The 18,294-nt window shown below is 36.6% G+C and overlaps 1 protein-coding gene across 12 annotated transcripts in view; it reads right to left on the bottom strand.

The window, feature by feature from the left end:
- Positions 1-18,294, bottom strand: part of TENM2 (teneurin transmembrane protein 2) — a 641,052-nt gene that overhangs the window by 275,587 nt on the left and 347,171 nt on the right. The window lies entirely within an intron of this gene.

Consider the following 18,294-nt stretch of genomic DNA (forward strand, 5'->3'; position numbering starts at 1 on the left):
AGCTCAGAAAAAAAATAGCATTTAGGATGTGAATGGGCATACAGCTGAAGCCTGTATAACGCAAATGAATTGTGTTCAGGTATGTGCCCTAATGTATCTGTAAAACATGCTTTTCATAGACAACACTATATATACACACACACATATACATAAACATATTAGATAAATGTGTGTATTATATAAACATCATGTTTTATATATTAAAAGCATTTATATATGTATGCGAAGCATATTGTACTATAGTATTGTATAGAGAAATACACATTATATAAATTTTAGATAAAACCCACTAACTGGGTATTTAATTGTAAACCAGCCACTAATAATTTTGGACAAAAACTGCATTTCCTTATAGCTTTTTCTGTCTTCTGCTGGAGATTGCACAGGTATAGAAGAACTTAGGGCATCTCAAATGAAAACAGCAGGTGAGAAATTAAAAACAAATAAAATAAGGACTTCCCTGCAGTACCTATAGCTGAAGTGGTAGAATTCCTTCCTAAAAGATGTTGTAAATGCTAGAGTTCACCTGTGGTCAAAAAGTGACTAGATAAAAGAAAAACACCTCAATGGCTAGTAAATATAAAAAGACTAATCCTGGATGATCAAAAGCAAAGTGTAAACCACTTTTCTCATTTTATGATAAATGTGTGGGGGAAAAAAAAAAAAATCTCGAGTTGTATGTACACCTGTTCTGGTTGTAAGATCTGCCTTTGGCTGGATGGTAGAATCCGTTTTCTTCTCAGGAACTTACTGCTAATTTTTTTATCTCTATCTCTACATACACACACATTTGTTTTTCTAGGTGCTAATAGAGCAATAGTCCTTCTCGGTTAAACTCTGGAATTGACAAATTTTTCCACCTATGCTTAGCATGGTCTCTTTTAGCTAAATTAAATGGTAGAATTAGGCCTGACAGTAACATATTTATCATGCTATACTTGCAATAGTCAATGGTTGTCTATGGAATTACCATTTCCTACATGCTTACTCCAAAAATTATAAAGCACTCCACATTTTGCAAGTATGATTGGATAATGGTGCTCCTTTCTAATTTTAAGGTATATTCCTCTAGTTTTACATTTAGTGGCCAATTGGTTCGCAATCTTTTCCATGCTTGTTTAAGATTATTTAAATGTTTAAATGATCCATCCTTTACTCTCAATATACCATTTGCTTTTGGCTTATATAATATTTTACAACACTAACTCAATGCAACCCTAAGGGCTGGCCTAAATCCATCAATATCTGCCTTTCACATCCCCAGAGAAAACTAATGATAAGAGGTGTCTTGTTTAAAAGAAACTTTCTTTGGTAACCACTAGACAAACTTTTCTGACAGGTACCCATTATGTGTAATATAATAATGGACTTAATTTGAGAGTAATACCCATTTGGTATACATATGTTTATATGGAAGGTAATGTGGTAAGTAGAAAGACAGTGATTTGACAGAAGAATATGCTTATGTCCCTGTAAGAATATTAGCCTTCAGCAAAAAAAGTATACTGTGCTTGTATTCTAACTGTACCAAACCTAAACTGAAGTGGAATCCAATTGAAATGTAATATCTGATATTCTGACTTTAAAAACTCATCACCAACTTCTCCAATGAACATACAAAAACTACAAGATGTGTTTGTTCTCCTACTCTTCAAACACCTCAGTTGAGTACTGAAGTGCTCATGTCCCCTTTTTACAAAACATGTGAGTGATAACATGCGATGAATAACAGCGAGCGGCCAACCCAAGTGCCAGAAAAGGCACTTGTTCTTCAGCTGTCTGCAGGACATTCACAGAGGCATTCGTAACACCAGCAATCCTTGGCTGACCCTACAAAGACCTGACCTGAAAAACTCCCTTCTTCACGCACTTACAAATGCTGTTGAGAGCCTTGTAGAGCCCGTGAAGAAGTGTTTTGTACAATGGTGCTAAGCACCGTGACTGTCAAGTCACCACGTGTCATGCCATTAGTGATAATGATTAATACACATAGGCAGATGTGGGTAGAAAATTTTGTCTTTAGACTCCCAGACAAGTATCTTAATCTTTGGACATCATAGCCTCTTCATTGTACTGTATTAGATAGTAATAATTTATTTTCTATTTAAACCCCCCTTTTTTTTAATTAGATTTCTATCAGGCTCATTTGTCTCTGATAGTTTCAAAGCTTTACTTTTAGATTAAACAAAAAAAAAGAACTTATTTTGATACAGCACAAAACCAGGCTAAAGGTAAAAAAACACAAAAAGACAAAGAAGGAAAAGAAATAGAGTTCAGTTCTTGGGAGTTCAGGATGAGGTTTTTTTCCTTCTTAAGTATTAAATTCATGAACAAGTGTAGCTTTCAGTCATTTTCAGCAAGAATATATGCATTTGTTAAACTTTTGGAATATATTTAAATTATGTTTAAATGTTTCAGTGAATGAGGGCAACAGTAGCACTAATCAAAATATAAAATAAACCGTAGGCAATTTCAAAATTAATGCTTATAAGCACTGAGATGACAAACTGTTCTTTAGAATGAAACCAACAAAATGGTATTTCATCTCTTACAGTGACTAGTAGTTTCAAAACAAAAATACACTAAAGAAAACTAGAAAAGTGGACTGAGTATTGAAAAAAAATCACAAAATTAATTTTATCATTTCAGTTACCTTTTTGATTTACAGTGTTTTCCACTAGATCATTTCTTTCTCTCTCTTTTCAGTCTGTGGAGAATTAAGGCCTACTATACAATGGTGACACCACAAATCTAAAACTTAAAGCAAGAATAACACAACTAAAATCTCTTACCTTGTTTCAGGTAACAAATAGATTGCACTGGACAGAATAATTTTTACCCAACTGGTCAATAACTGCATTTCATCAATTTCTGCTATCAATTTAACAAACTCTTTTTTTTTTTCCTTTTTTATTAATAGGAACAGTCCTTTTTGATATGGCATCAGTTCTAGTTCACCAGAACAACAGCAAAAACCAGTAACACCAAGTTAATCAGAATCATTTGATGTTCAATCTGAGACTAAAAAATTTTAAAGGAATTCATTCAGGCTAAAGGAATGTCGATATATTTTAAAATTTTTTTTAAAAAACACAACTACTACCAAAATATTTTAAATTATCCTAGTGCATCAGCAATTTGCAGTTAATCTGCTGGCTTCCAGCTATTACATAATGGGTAATTACATGCTGAAACTTCTAGTGACTTAGAAAAATAGTCCACATGTTAATTGCTTTTATGAGTCCTTTAATGTAATCTGGGGACAGAAAGAATTTTTGACTGTCTCTGAATAACAACATTACTGGCAGCAAGCTTAATTTCTTTCCCTTTTCCCCCAGACATTTTCTAGAGGTTTTGATAGATTTCCTTCTCTCCTCCCTGTACACTAAATATATATATATATATATATATATATTTACCACCACACTATTAGATTCCTATTTAATTGCAACCAATGGTTACTGATCATTTCCAATGTAGGGTCCTAGCTACCACTAGATTTCCAGACCCCCATGAAGAGACAACTGTATTTTCAATTGGTTATTTGTTTCTAGTAAAAACCCCTTTGTCTATTCTTTCTTGTTTAGCATCTTTTTTATGTGAAATTGTAATTGAAAAAGTAACATTTGTTTCCTTTCACTTTTCAAATCTCCCCAGTGATCTTTGACTTTCCTACAGACAATGACCAATCTCATCTCACTCTTGATAGGCTGACAGTGGTGAATCTTTTGGCAATAAAGCTACTACTGACACAACACAGACTGCTAGAGGGTTGTCTTAGAATGTTGCCTATAAACACCTCAAGAAATGAGGTGAATGTCTAGTGCTGAATTGCCAAAAGCAGAATGTGTGATTTAGTTGAGAAAACACAGTGAATTTGAGAAAATAAAAACCAAAAAACCCACAAAAAATGAAAACCCAGAATATTCAAAATTAGCATGGGAATACACAAACACAGGAACTTCCAGAACACTACATTAACACTGTATTTTGTCCTCAACAGCAACAAGTATGTCTAGGAAACAGTTTATCAATAGGACAAGTATATACTTAGGCTTCCCAAAACAATTTCTCCTGTCTTCACCAACTTAAGCCTCTTGAAGAAGTAAGACATAATTTTGTAGTCAGAAAGGGAAAAAAAGCAGAGCAAGAGAAAGAATTTAAACAAGGAAATAAATCACATAGCTTAGGGAAAAGAGTAAATCATGGAAACTCATATACAGGCTGCTACAAGAATGTAACCTTTTTGCAATGCTTTCCCCTTTGGCCCCCAAAATAAACAGAATTCCAGTTCAAAAGTTTTGTCTCAATCATACACACCTATCAAATACAGGATAATCCAGAAGGTTCACAAGTTCCTATACATTTATGATCTCCCTTAACCACTTGCTGTAATAACAATGCTAATCAATGGCAGAAGAGTGGGGTACAAGAGGCAGAAGTTTCAGACCAGATCAGCCTAAACACTGAAACTCATCAGCACAAGACAGAAGAAAAATACTTATTAACAAAAGAAATCACAAGTGTTGACATTAACTGTAGAGGTTCTTTTTTAATCTGTTTTGTTATGCTTTTGGGGATGTAACATGGAGGCATGCAGTAAATGACAATTTTTCCGAAACCTGTGCATTCTCCAGTTATTAAAGTATAGAAACGCCTCTTTGAAAGCCCTGTGCAAATCTGAGGATATTAAGTACCATGCGTATCAAGTCTTCCTAAAGAATTATCTTTAATCACAGAATTCCTGAAGGGAAGAAAGAAAAACTACTAAGAAGCACTCTGTGCTACTGTGAACAACAGGCTTCTGGGTTGTTAAAGCCTTTGCTCTCAGAAAATCATATAAAACCAGAAACTGCTTCCAGAATATACCTAAAGAGCCCAGTTGTGTTGATGTACAATTCCCAACTCAAGTCCAGCACTCACTGGAATGACAAAACTTCAGTCCTACCAGTGTTTATTCCATCCCATGCCAAAATGGTTTGAGCAAAGCACAGACTAACCTCTGCCAAAGTCTGTCACAAAGACTAGAATTACTAGCCTCAGGACTATGTAGAAACCGGTAGAAATGAGTGCTTTGCTTGGAGAGTATAGGGGAATGATTAATCAACACAGCTCTTCAATATAAGAGAAGATGCAGGAAGGCAGATGCTGGTTGGCATGAGGCAGGAGAACACTTCTGCCCTCAAGAACTCTAAAAATGGAGGAAGCAGCCTGCACTTTGGTTCCTGCCCCTAGATTCAACAGGATGAGGACTGCAGTCATGACAGTCCTCTTGCTTTTTGCCTTTTAAAATTCAGTTTAGTCTCATTTTCTCAAGGTTTCCTACTCATGATCCCACCACCACTCAGGCACACCTCTGTTCTAGTAAAATAGCGTTGTTATTACAGAGATATTTAAGTAACAATAGGAAAAACAGAAAGAGCAGATTACCAACAGATGTAATTGTCCCAAACAGGCAGACCAATCTTTTTGCAAAAGTGGTTATCAAAATTTAGAGTACAATATATTACTGTGTTACATATACTACTGGTGAGCTGCAATCAGGCTGTGTGCAAGTTAGCAAAAATCAGAACAAGAAAGATTTATAATTAAACTAATCAAAATCTTACAGGCGGTATAATAACTACTTCTGAATTTTTGATGTGGCATGCTGATTCTTAAATTTTGAGAACTAGTGCTCTACATGATACGAGCACCCTATTGGGCTCCATCAAATAAAAGTCTACATCATAGAAATCTCAATTCCTTAACACAAATCTGGATGTCAGACTATAGAGACTGATGTGTAGTGCTGAATGAATAACTGACCTTTGTGAAAAGAACTTAAGGGCTCTAAGAACATATTACGGTGTGCAGAGTCCTTTGAAACGACAATAATCCATGTGCTTACCCTCCAGTGCTTAAGAACACTTTATTCCTAAACATAAAATCTCCCCCCACCCCCCGAGTAAATGGCTCCCCCAAAATTTCTATCAAAATAATTTCTTTAAAAAAAACACCACACACTTTTCTTTTTATAGCTTCATAATAGGATGCCACATCAGTGTGCTTACTTTTATAGGGTTAAATATACATTCTTTAACCTCCCAACACAAATTAAATAATCTGATAGTTATAGTTTTAGCTCTACAATTTTGACTTACTTTGGTGGAATTGAGATGTTCTATCCATTTTTATGTGTACCTGACCTAAGATTCTGACTTGTAAATTATTTAGAAGTTAATATTATCTTCTGAGAAAGACAGTGCTTCAAACTAGCCAACTTACACTCCGTGGCATACACAGAATTCAACTGCATATACACAAAAATTAAACTTTTCTATAAATACTTCAGTATTTTTTAATTACCTTAGATCTAAAAGCTACAGTCCCTCTTCACATAGAAGCATCACCAACTTTGTTTTATCAAACAAGCCTGGGAATAGAGCAGGAAAGAAGGCTGCGCCAACTCTATTGAGGTCAAGTGGATTGAAGTCTGCTTGTGCTATCTGAATCACACATTGGCAGATGAAAAGACATGCCTTTTACCATCTGTAAATTTTAATGTGCCAGATTTTGGCTGCCATGCAACCTGAAGTATTTACTTCACTGAGGTACACAGAAAATAAAAAGGACACTAGAAGTTTTTATTTCGATTTAGCTGACAGCACGAGATAAAACCAGTTTATGCTACAGTTTAACCGTTTAAACTTAAGCACTGAAGTAAATTTCTCATCCATATAGAGATGTTCAGATAAAAAAAAATACTGATTGTCTCTTGATGTCTCCATGGCTGGCTTTCTGCATTTTAAAAGAAAACAAATATGTGGATTTTTACAGTGGCCTTGAAAATGCCGTTTCACTAAAACTGAAGGTACATAGAAATGTTTGATCCTTTCAGGGCTTGTAGTCTCAAAAGACCATTGCAAATGCAAATAGCTATAGTTGTTACTGAGGAAACAGAAACAATGAGAAGAATAATGGCAGTGGTGGTGAGGACAAGAAACAAGATACGTGACAGAAATGATCTTCTTTGCAGCAGGAAAGCCGGAATCCAGTTCTATTTCACAATAAGAAGTCATGTGGTAGACTAACTTCAATCAGCTCTACAAACTTCATAGTCTGTTTTAAATGACCATGATTTATGCTTTGTCCAGAAATAGTAACCAGTGGTGCAGCAAAACACCTTTGGTATATTAACACATTTGCCCCATTGCTCCCCTTTTTAGTCTTTAATCTCCTTCATATTAACCCCTAATTTCTCCCAAATCTGCACTGAATAAACGGATATTATATTTTCCCTATATCTGTCAATTATTGTTAAGGATTATTTTTTTTTTTTTTGTCAATTGGATGTCTGCTGAAGCCAGAAGGGTACAACAGTATTCACACATTTGCATTGTTGCTTTTCTCTTGGCACTAGCACAAATGAGAAGGTAGTTTAAAACCGAAAGTTGAACACCCCCCACCCTCCCCCTCCCCAATTTGAGTGAAAAAGTACACCAAAGGCAGGTGTGGAGACATGTTATGTCTCTTATTGCTCTCATTTCCATTTGACTGCTCTTTTGTAATTTTTCCTTGTTTTCACACGTTTAGCTTCAAGAGCCATAAACTTCTATCTGAAGAATTTACATTAAGTAGGATGAAGAATGTCAAATTTAAGCAAAATGTAAGACAACTAGAGAAATTCTGCAGATTAGTTGAAATTTTTATCGTTTGTACTCTAAAATGGAGAAACTTCCTTCACAGATATGTCAGAAGCAAAATTCACCATTTCTGGAACAGAAGGAGGAAAAGCAACAAAGCATGCCACAGAGACGGAATAGCCTTTAAGCAAACGCAAATCTGCCAGAATGGAACTATCTAAATATAGGGAAGAAAGAACAAAACATGAGATACACATATCAGATTTAAAAATCATGCTTTTTATCTAGCTAAAGTCACTTTAATACCTACTGAAAAGAGAAATTCCAAACTACAAGGATTCTTCTTCATTCTGTTCTCTGAGTACCTGATGCTGTTAAAGCAGGATCAAAAATAACATCTAGAAACTTAAGAAATGCCAACATCTTCCCAAACTAGAAACATTTGAATTGTGAGCACTGTGGCCACAGAAAAGGACAAGACTCCTTCCCACAAGACCATCCACATTGAACGATATTAACTTTTCTGTTCCCAAAACTGTTTTGACGTTGCCATTTATCTTTACCCTAGAGAAAGTGAAAACACAGGTGCAAACTCAGCCTTCAAAGCCTCTGCTGCAGCTCTCCTGGACCACTGCTGACCACTTCCCTCGCTGAGACCTATTCACTTTTGTTGTTACCAAAGGCAATGACAAAACCCCAGAATTGTCATACCTGCACAGAATATAGGAATTTGCAAACAACTTTCGCGTGTCAGAGATCCAAATATTTTACAGGATAGACACTTAAAGGTACCACACACATGCATAGTGTCTCGCTGTACTACTTGTACTCGCTGCAAATCTTCCCTAGCAGTGACCATTACAGTGCACTCTCGCAGACACTACAAGCCCACGATGGTAGAGAGAATGGACTAAACATCCCAGCTCTGATTTCTATGATTTTCAATTAAACTTCCTTTTCTGTTGGAACATGGATCACCTGCTCCACCATGCATACTTCTGTGTTATTAATTTGTTAGCTTGCTTGAATCACAGTTGAAAACCTTTCAGCCTTGGTTTGCAGCAATAAATTCAACTGACAGCTGAAATTTGGAACGCTCACTTAATATTGATTCTGAATGTAATAACAAGCGACATGACCTTTTGGAGGGTGTAAAATATGGCTCCCACAACATCTGTGCCACATTTCTTGCTGTTTAGTAATATGCTTTAACAGCATGGAGCTGGCATTGAAGTTAAAGCTTTATTATCAAGCAGATCACTCCATCTCTCTGGCTTCATTAAAAAAACCCCACAAAACCTTACTCCTTACCCCACCCCCAGAACACTTACCACATCTAGAACTTGCGCACACATCACTGTTTCTAAGACCTAATTTATTCTACAGTAAGAAAAGAGATATTGGACTACTAAAAGAGACCCTCTCTGTCAGACATGGCAATTCCAGCAGACTGAAAAGGAGTACATGTCTTTAGTTAGTGAGGAGACGGGATTTTACATCAAGTATCCTAATCAAATATCTATCAAGTTATACCGTTTACAGTTTTCCTCCTATGTATGAGAAAATAACTTTACATCTTTCCTTCCAGTCCAGCAAAAGAAAGAACACATTAAAACGATTTTTGTGTGCTGTGACATCATGAACACCATTTTAATTTAGCAGTACCCCAGGATACCTTGAACTAATTTTGCTAGGCTGGGTACAGGTTGGTTCCTTTCAATAATTTCCTTTGAAGTGCTGGTTTCTTTAAAATATAGTCCAAGTAGGCAGAATATCAATTTCTGTATTTTTTAAAATCCAATTTAAATAACTTTAAACTATCCAAGCAGGCTAACCAGGTTTCAAAACCAGAATTCTGATACGGAAAACTCCCCCCCACCACCACCACATTATAAAGAAGGCAGAATAAGTAAACTGAAACAATGAATCTTTTTATCATTATGAACAACACCTCTTTAATCTCTTAATGAACAATAAACACAATGAAGCAGATCTTTACCATGACATTTTAATTCTGTAGTTTGTGATTTTAGTTTCCACAGTGCCAAACACTTGGTAGCAGCTGAAATTTTAAATGCTTTAAAACTTACTGTTCAAGAAAAATTAAAAACCTTCATAGTTTACAGTTAAATAAAGCATAAAAATAAAAGACCTGTTGGCACTCTAACAAATAGGTATAATATAAAGAATATAAAAATATTTGCTTTTTAAAAATCTTAATAGACCATATACTGCAAGCTTTGCTAGTATGTACACCTGTACTGCCCTTGTAGCCAGTACAGGTGTAACCTGTATCAAGCAGATTATGAATACCTCACAGTTACACACTGAGAACCAGAGCACTATTCTTTTAGTATATGTTTTATAAAAAGTTACAAAGACAAAGAACTGAAATTTATAAACAGATACCAAGTATAAAACAATATGTCTTGCGAAGTAAGCCTGGGAGAGTGGGAACAGATTCCCAATATGTAAGTTTCAAAAGGCATTAAACATCATTGTATACATGTGCTGACACATACTAATTCACACATATTACATTTAATAAATATATGTATATTTGATTATTTCTGAAGGCAGAATCTTTAATGATTAATACATACTTAGAATTTGAAATTCATTTAGATCTTATATACACACTATCATATAGCCATTTTATATGTATGCTCTGAACATAATTTAATTTAATTATAAGATCAGCACCTGAACCAATCACCTCTCCCACTGTGCTACAATAGACGAAGCTGAGACTATAACAAAACATGATGAAAGACTGCTTGGGCAAGATGCGAGAGGATGGCTAAAAGATAGAACTCTTAAATTGTTTCAACTACAATGAAGTCTGGGACTCGTTTAAAGGAGTCAGAGAATAAAATAAAATACTTTAAAAGCTGTAACTGACCTTTGAGTTCCCTCCAATCTCATAATTAGCTATTATCATAGAGGAATAAATCCCATGAAAGGTGAAAGTAGTAGGAAAAAAGTGTTATTGAAAGACCCAGAGAACCCATGGGTTTGGTCTTTACCCAAGCTTCCATGTTACACACAGAGTGTCCAAAAACTCCAGTGGTTTAATCTCTGCCTAAGAGTATTTGAAATCCACACACTTCAACTGCATGACAGTTGTTCTCTTGAAGAGCAGTATTTAGAAGTCCTACGTGATGGAATCAACTGAAGTATCAGAGATAGCCATACACTTACAGCTTTGGAAAAGATTTCTCACTATGTAATGGTATTAGACTTGAGAGTTTAACTGCACAACCACGCTTTTGAGTTTTAAGTAGTATATACCAAAACCGCCGTGATTAGTTTCAACAGTTTCAAATATGTCTTCCTTAGAGGCTTAAATCTACTGCTTCTCTGCACCATGAAGCTAGCTGCCCTCCTTACTGAGATGCTGATGTGGCCTTGCTTGCTTGCACCCTTTGAAGCATCAGAAAAAGCGGAGGTAAACAACAACGAATTGGATTACTCCTACATTCTCAGCTGGGAGAGAATTCAAAACTAATCTGATTATATGTATATTACGAGCCACTAAGAATCTTTCTGCAGCAATTACCAAGCTTCCACACATAAAAAAGGACATTTTATTTAGCACTGGGCTAATCTATCAAGTGGCAAGCTTCAAAGGGAATGTTGGGGGAAAAAAAACTCCAAACAACTCCCCCCCACCCCGAAGTAGGTTTATAAAGCAGGGATATTTTTCTATTGAACTGCAAAGAATTATTTCAGACTCTTAAATGCTCTGACAGACTTTCAAGTAAAATACAATTTCTCCTTTGGACTTTCAAAGGTTAATTCCCAGTGATATAACTTCTTTCTTTAAGTTCTAAAAGGCTCCAGAGCAGCAGTTGGAAATGCTGTCACTGTTTCTGATACACATCTCAAAACCAAGACCTCTGGCTGGTTAGGGTGGACAGAAGGCATGTAACTAGCAGTGGCTGACACCTGCCTTAAAAATTCATAGCCAAGGTTATATGCCGACTACATTTATGCTTTCTAATTGCAATTAAAATTTGTCAGACAACCAAATATGAGCTATATGTTTGTTTATAGGTAAAACAAGGCTGAAAATGAAAAACTGAAGTAATACAGTATAATGTTATGCATGCGTATATGCTCATGCACATCTGTAAAACTAGATTTTTACCAAAGCTGTCAGTGAATATATTAACATAGCTGTAGGATTACAAGCACGCAACACAGAGTGAAACTAAAAAGTAAAGGAGAAGGAGCTGTAAGTGGAGGAGGGATGCAAGAGCAAAAAACACAAGAGGCACTTTCCACATTCCTGCTCAGAAGTGAGGGCATTCAGACACTATGCTACTGTGCAGAGTTTGGGCAACAATCAGGAAGAAATTCAAGTTCACTCAGGAATCCGTGACAGGATAATGATCATGGAGACACAGCAGAAGAGCATGCATGACTGGAAAAAGGACTGTTGATTTACAGAGGACAAGCAAGGATGAGAAAGAGAGGGATTACTACTTGACTGCACACAGTACAAGTTTGAAGAGATCATGAAATGACTGAGTTTGGGATCCTGAGAAAGCTGGGAAAGCAACTAGCAAAAGTTTGCACTCTCAACTTGTGAGTAGGCTTCGATGCAGTCAAGGAATTGCTAGACAGAACCTCCTGGGGCACAGCCGTGAAGGTTATGCCCAGGAGGTGTGGCACACAATGAGGGGGCAGTGAGCCAGGGATGGAGGCACAGGATTGGATAGGGCTTGCCAAGAGTGCTGAAAAAACTGATGGATATTGTCATAAGGTGGCATTCACGTGTGAAAAAGCACTGCCATGGGGGCAAGCCCTTGCTAACGTTATGCTCATCTAAGAAAGGCAGGAGAGAACCTGGGGAACTACAGACTGATCAGTCTCACCTTGAATGATGCCTAGAAAGAATGTGAACTACTTCTCTTTGGAAAACTTTTCCAAGAACTTCAATGACAAGAAGATAATCAGGAATAATTAACCCAGGTTTACCAGAGGGCAAATCACTCTTGACCAAAATAATTACGTTCTACGATGAAATGACTGGCTATGGAGGCAAGGAGAAAGCAACTGATGTTGCACTTAGTTTTTAGTGATTTTTTTGACACCCTCTCCCACACCATTCTCAACTGCAAGTTGAAAAAATATTGTTTGGACAAATGGACTTTTTGGTGAGACAAAACCTGGCTGAATTGCCGGACTCAAAGGGCAGGAATTAACAACTCAATATCCAGTTGGCACCCAATAGCAAGCAAAATACTGCAGGGATACTAGAGTCTGTATCATTCAATATCTTCATCAGAGACCTGGACAGAGTACACTGTCACAATATTTTTGGTTGGTGTTAAATTGGGGGAGTGGCTGACACAACAAATTGCAGCATTTCAATCCAGAGGATCCTTTAAACTCAAGGAATGACCCACAGAGGCCTCATGATGTTTTGCAGGGAAATACAGAGTTCTCCAAAGGTGGTGGAATAATCCCAATAATCCCAAAGTGGGAAGCAAACAGCTGAGTGGCAGCCTTGCTAAAGTCTACTTTCTTTAGTTCTATGAAATTCACAAAACTACTCTGTACACCTGAGCCTTCACAGCCAAGTGAGAATCCTCTTTGTTGCTCTCAGTAAGCAAGGAAAAATAAATGAACTACAGTTTTCAAATATCATAACGTATTAGGAATACAATGGTGTGCTGGTTGGTTAAAAAAAAATAATCACTAAGTCTATTTAATTCTTGCCCTTTATTCCAATCAATTAGTAAACACCAGTTTCAGCAATATCTGGCAGTTGTCATTTTTTAGAACTAAATGCAATAAAAGACAAAAGGTCTTGCAGTTAAGCACTGTAGCACTTGCTTCCAGTTAGGCATCTGCAATTCTCCATAGATAATATGGCAAGAATTAGGTAACTTGGAAGCATGAGTAGAAACAGTAACAAAAACTCTAGAGGCTTCTCATAGAACTGTCTTGAGTTAGTCAACCAGAAGCACAGAGCATACTAAAGCATCCAAATCCCACCCTACCCTCTTCCTCCCTGCAAAGCACAGGCACACAAGTCAGCATGGCAGGATGCACGTCTGTTCATCTAGGATCTAGACTTTTGAATGTTTACATTTACAAGCCTGGAATAGTTAATCCCAAACGCTACCTAAAAAAATTGGATGCTTTTTAAAACAAAATAAAAAATGCAAATAGGCAGCTAAAGCATAATCATAAATAAAATGTACTAATAATGGAGACTGAGATGAATACTAATCATACAAGATATAAAACTACATGTATTTTATAAAAACAAGTAAACCTGGCTCTAAAGAATAATCTTTACATTTTCCTCAAAACATTAAGTGTATGTGAATCTAAAATTAACTATACATAATGACAAAATAAAGTTAAATTCCATGGATGCCATCAATTCAAATTCATGATAGTATGCATAGTCCTACTTTGTTAGAAAAAGTTCTAAGTTCATCATAAAATGGGAGTAAATTATAAAGTAGCATAAGTGCCACTAACACGGAAACCGGTGGTCGTACACACCAAGCAATATACTTCTTAACACAATACTATGGGTGCTGTGCCATAAACATTAGAATGCATGATCTCTGAAACTGATTCCAGTGTGCACCTAGAACAGACAGACATTTACTTCAAGTGCTCTATTCCCCAAACTGGCATCTGTTTTACTGAGATGTCAGGTACAGACTCTGTCATGTACAGACTCTGTCACAAGGCTTTCTTAAGTGACACAGAAAAATCAACAAATTCAAACGACACATATAAGGAGTTCATAACTACAATTTTACTTCCAGACTCAAAAAGTAAACACCTGAAAAACAAAGCAAAAGCAAACCATTGCAAGTACTTCTTTGATGAATTCCCACCTAAACTTAAGGAGAGTCACTTTCAGGTAAACTCAAGAATGTTTATTTGCCTCTATGTTGTCTTCAAGCTGCAAGAAATTCCTTCAGAAGAACTTACCTATATTAGCTTCAGTGTTCTTTTGAGAAGCCTAACTGTGGAGACTGTGCCCCAGCACAGTTCTTTTTGAAGTACTACCAAGATAGCCACTTCTGTGGTTAAGATTTGTTTCAAAAAAACCTTTGAATGACAACCACGATAAATGCTGTTGTCCGGAAGTATTTTAATAATGTATTTTAATTCCTCACTTTTATAACTTCATTTCTAGGTTAGCAATGCTGTTGCTTTGGAAATTGTTTATTTGCCTGTTTCAAAGTTATCTAACCTAAAAGCTAAGTCAAGTCAAGATTACAAATAGGGTTAACCGTTTCTTTTCACTTTCTTTGGAATACCTGCAAACTGAGACAAGTCTTGGGAATATCCAAATTTGGGCTATGTGTCCAAAGAGCCTACAATTGACAGCAGCTAAAAATTAGCACCTCTGGTCTCCCAGTGCCCTCCATGGAGAAGCAGGTGACAGCAAGACAACTGATGCCAAAGGACAGAGCAGAGCAATTAACTAGTGAGAGAATTTCAAATGAAAACACTCATCTATCCTAACTTAGATGTTTAGGATGGGCTTCAACTAATTCTAACAATTTAAAAACAGTATTCTAACCATAACTAGTCAAGTAGTTACCTCTGCAGTTAATGAGCAGAGATAGACCCCACAATAGGGAAATTTCTCCCATGCCATCCTAAGATGAAACATGCAGGAGGGATCACTCTGTAACTTCCTGTCTTATTTTACTGATGATTAACTTTGATTAATAGCGTATCTTTTATATTAGTACAAATTAACAAAACGAATTCTATCTTTGTTTTCTTATTTTTGAGTAGTAAAAATCTTAAGCCCTCAGGCCAGAGGTTATTTGGAACCTACAATGTAATTTGCCTTAGTATGTCACTTGTGCCACCTCCTTTTAATCTCTAACATATTAGCATATGCTACTTTTTATTACCTTGTTAAATGTGGCGCTATTTATGTCTACAGAGTCACGTATGTTCTATTCTGTTAATGTGACTAACCTCCTTATTTGGTATTTTGCTTCTAGGTCCCACTCCTAGAAGGAGCTGATTATTTGAAAGCCTCAGCATTACAATCCTCCTAGCTTCAGGAAAAGACTTTTTAAAAAAGGATGTGGGCGTAGCCTAAGGACTTAAAATAAAAAGGTCTCTGAAAATAATCCATTTATGGAAAATAAGTTCATGACATTGTTAGACTTAGCCCATAACCTGCACTTCAAAATTCTCCTTATTTTTAGACCAGTTATTTAACTATACATGTATTTTAACCTTATTGATGGAAAGAAAGATGACAGCCATGGAATCATCTAGACAAGACACCAACACCTAATTTACATGTTTACTAGTACTATACATTGAAAGACGAGGGCTTCTTCTCCTCAGTAACCTCCCTGCTAGTACGATATCATATTAGTGACTTCTCTGTATATTTTTAGGTCATTTTTTCATTCAATCACTTTCCTGTGTGGGGAAGCTTCTAATAGGCACAGTTCCATACACTTGCCTAACTTTACTGTAGTACTGAAGGCATATTGGCTGCACATAAAGGCTGATCTGCTAAAACAGCAAATACAAACCCAGCTCCTTTCATCATCATCTTTAGAGTTTGGGCATACACATGACATTGCACAAGGGCCAAGATGTTAATCTCAGGCTGTGGGTAAAGTTTATCTCCCAAAGCTTTATCATTCTATGTCTGTACTAGATAAACCTCACTGTAGATGTTTACTGTGAGAGCTGAAGAGTTCATCTACATATCTATTTGCATACACATATCAGTCAGTTGCAGAAAAAATAGAAGAGAATAGGAGTGGTAGAGCTCTCCATTGACACACTGAGCATGAACATTTATCCAGGAATCATAAATATGTATTCTGACAATGTTCTTCCATCCCAGTATGCAAGTGGAGACCAGAATAGAAAAGAGTAGTGAAACATACCCTCAGAAACCCACAGTTTCCAAGTATCTTCCTGGAATATGAAATCACTAAGAACAGACAAACATAGGACATTCTCTGGAACCTCTGTAATAATGCTTTTTTTTGTACAAGTGAAAACATAGTCACACAGTCAAGTGCAAAAATATTCCAAGAGCTTATTAATCACAAATACAGAACAAACATATCAGAGCAACTGAAAATCATCAATGCTAATGCAGAAGGCATCTCTGATTAGAAAATGCTCAAAAATGATTATACAGATGAGCAAGCCTGATTTTTGGGATCATCTTTCTGCATCTGACATGTAAATGTAAATATTCTGATAAATCAGAGTAGGAAGCAGCACAGTATAATACCAAAAGTTGTATTTTAGCTTAAATTGATTTGACCAACTTTTTAGTAAGGAAGCTGTGATTACCTGGATGTTTATCTGTTGCTCTGCAGACAGGTTGCAAAGTGGAGATGTGAAACATGTAAGCCATGTTTTGCAGAGTGGGTCAAAACTTCTTCTCTTTATACTAAAACTTCCTAGGACTAGTATGTTTGTGACCTTGGGGCAAGTAAAAGTATATACGTAATTTAAAAAAGAAAGAAAAATTGAGAGAGCCAGGGGAGAGCAAAAGGAGTTAAATCTTGAAATGAGTCTAGAAAAAAAAAAACAGAAGCCATTTGCCGTTAATTCAAAGGATATTATCTGTAAAGAATAGTAAATGCCATCTCTTTCTTGCCCCTGTTTCTCTGCCGAGTCATAATTACATCACATTTCACAGAACTGGAAAGTGGGTTGACCCACAGGACCCACTTCTTGGCTGGGCAGAGCTGATGGCTTGCCATCTACTGGCTGGAACACACAAGTATCACTACATTCAATAGTATGCTTCTTGACAGTTGGCCTATCAAAAAAATACATGCAGATTGGAAAGAGGAAGAAAATATGGCCCAAATAGCACATGCAATACTTCGCAGCCCAACAGACAAGCAAAGAGGTAGCAGCCGTCACCAAGATGAAGGGGTAAAGAAATGCAGAAGACGGAAAAGCAGGGGACAACTTGTGACACCTTATGCTTGTAGCTTAGAGCCTGCAATATGCCCCTGCTCTTTCTGAAGGATGCACACTACTCAGCTACATGTCTTCCCCTCTCTTTTAGGATATGCTAATTCCTAGCAAAACTAAAATAATATTACATGTTAACAGTTCCTAGGGTGATTATATACATAAGCATAAGCAGGTGCTCACACCTGCCCAAGGTAAGGAGGGCACAGACAAGTACATGGAGAACAAAAGCTGGAATGCTGAGGCCCTGTTTCTGTGAATCCCTGACGCTCATGCATTAGCACTTTCTATGTCAACCTCTCAGGAATCAATTAAAAAAAAGTCACATTCAGAATGCAGCACTTCAATAGCTCTGCTGGCAGAAACACTTTGATTTGTTTGACATTTACTGATCATCTGGTAAGCTGAATGCTGCAAATTCTAAGTTGCAGAAAGACAAAGCTAAGGAAGGAAAAAACAAATACCAGCACCATGAGGCTGGAGGAACAGAGAAGCCAGGCTAGCGTTCTATTAAATAACTTGAGACAACTCTACACATAAGCATGAGAATGTGAAGGATCAAGCACTAGGGATAAATTGTACTCACTGAAGTTCTTTACTCCAACACCGAATGTCTTAAATGGTAATGTTTGCCACTAAAAAAACCTCCATGAACTCTTCAGTGTAAACAATAATCCTCTCTCTCTTTTTTTTATTTAGGCCC

Source organism: Accipiter gentilis, chromosome 26 (genome assembly GCF_929443795.1).
Source record: "Accipiter gentilis chromosome 26, bAccGen1.1, whole genome shotgun sequence".
In the NCBI taxonomy this organism is placed as follows: Eukaryota; Metazoa; Chordata; class Aves; order Accipitriformes; family Accipitridae; genus Astur; species Astur gentilis.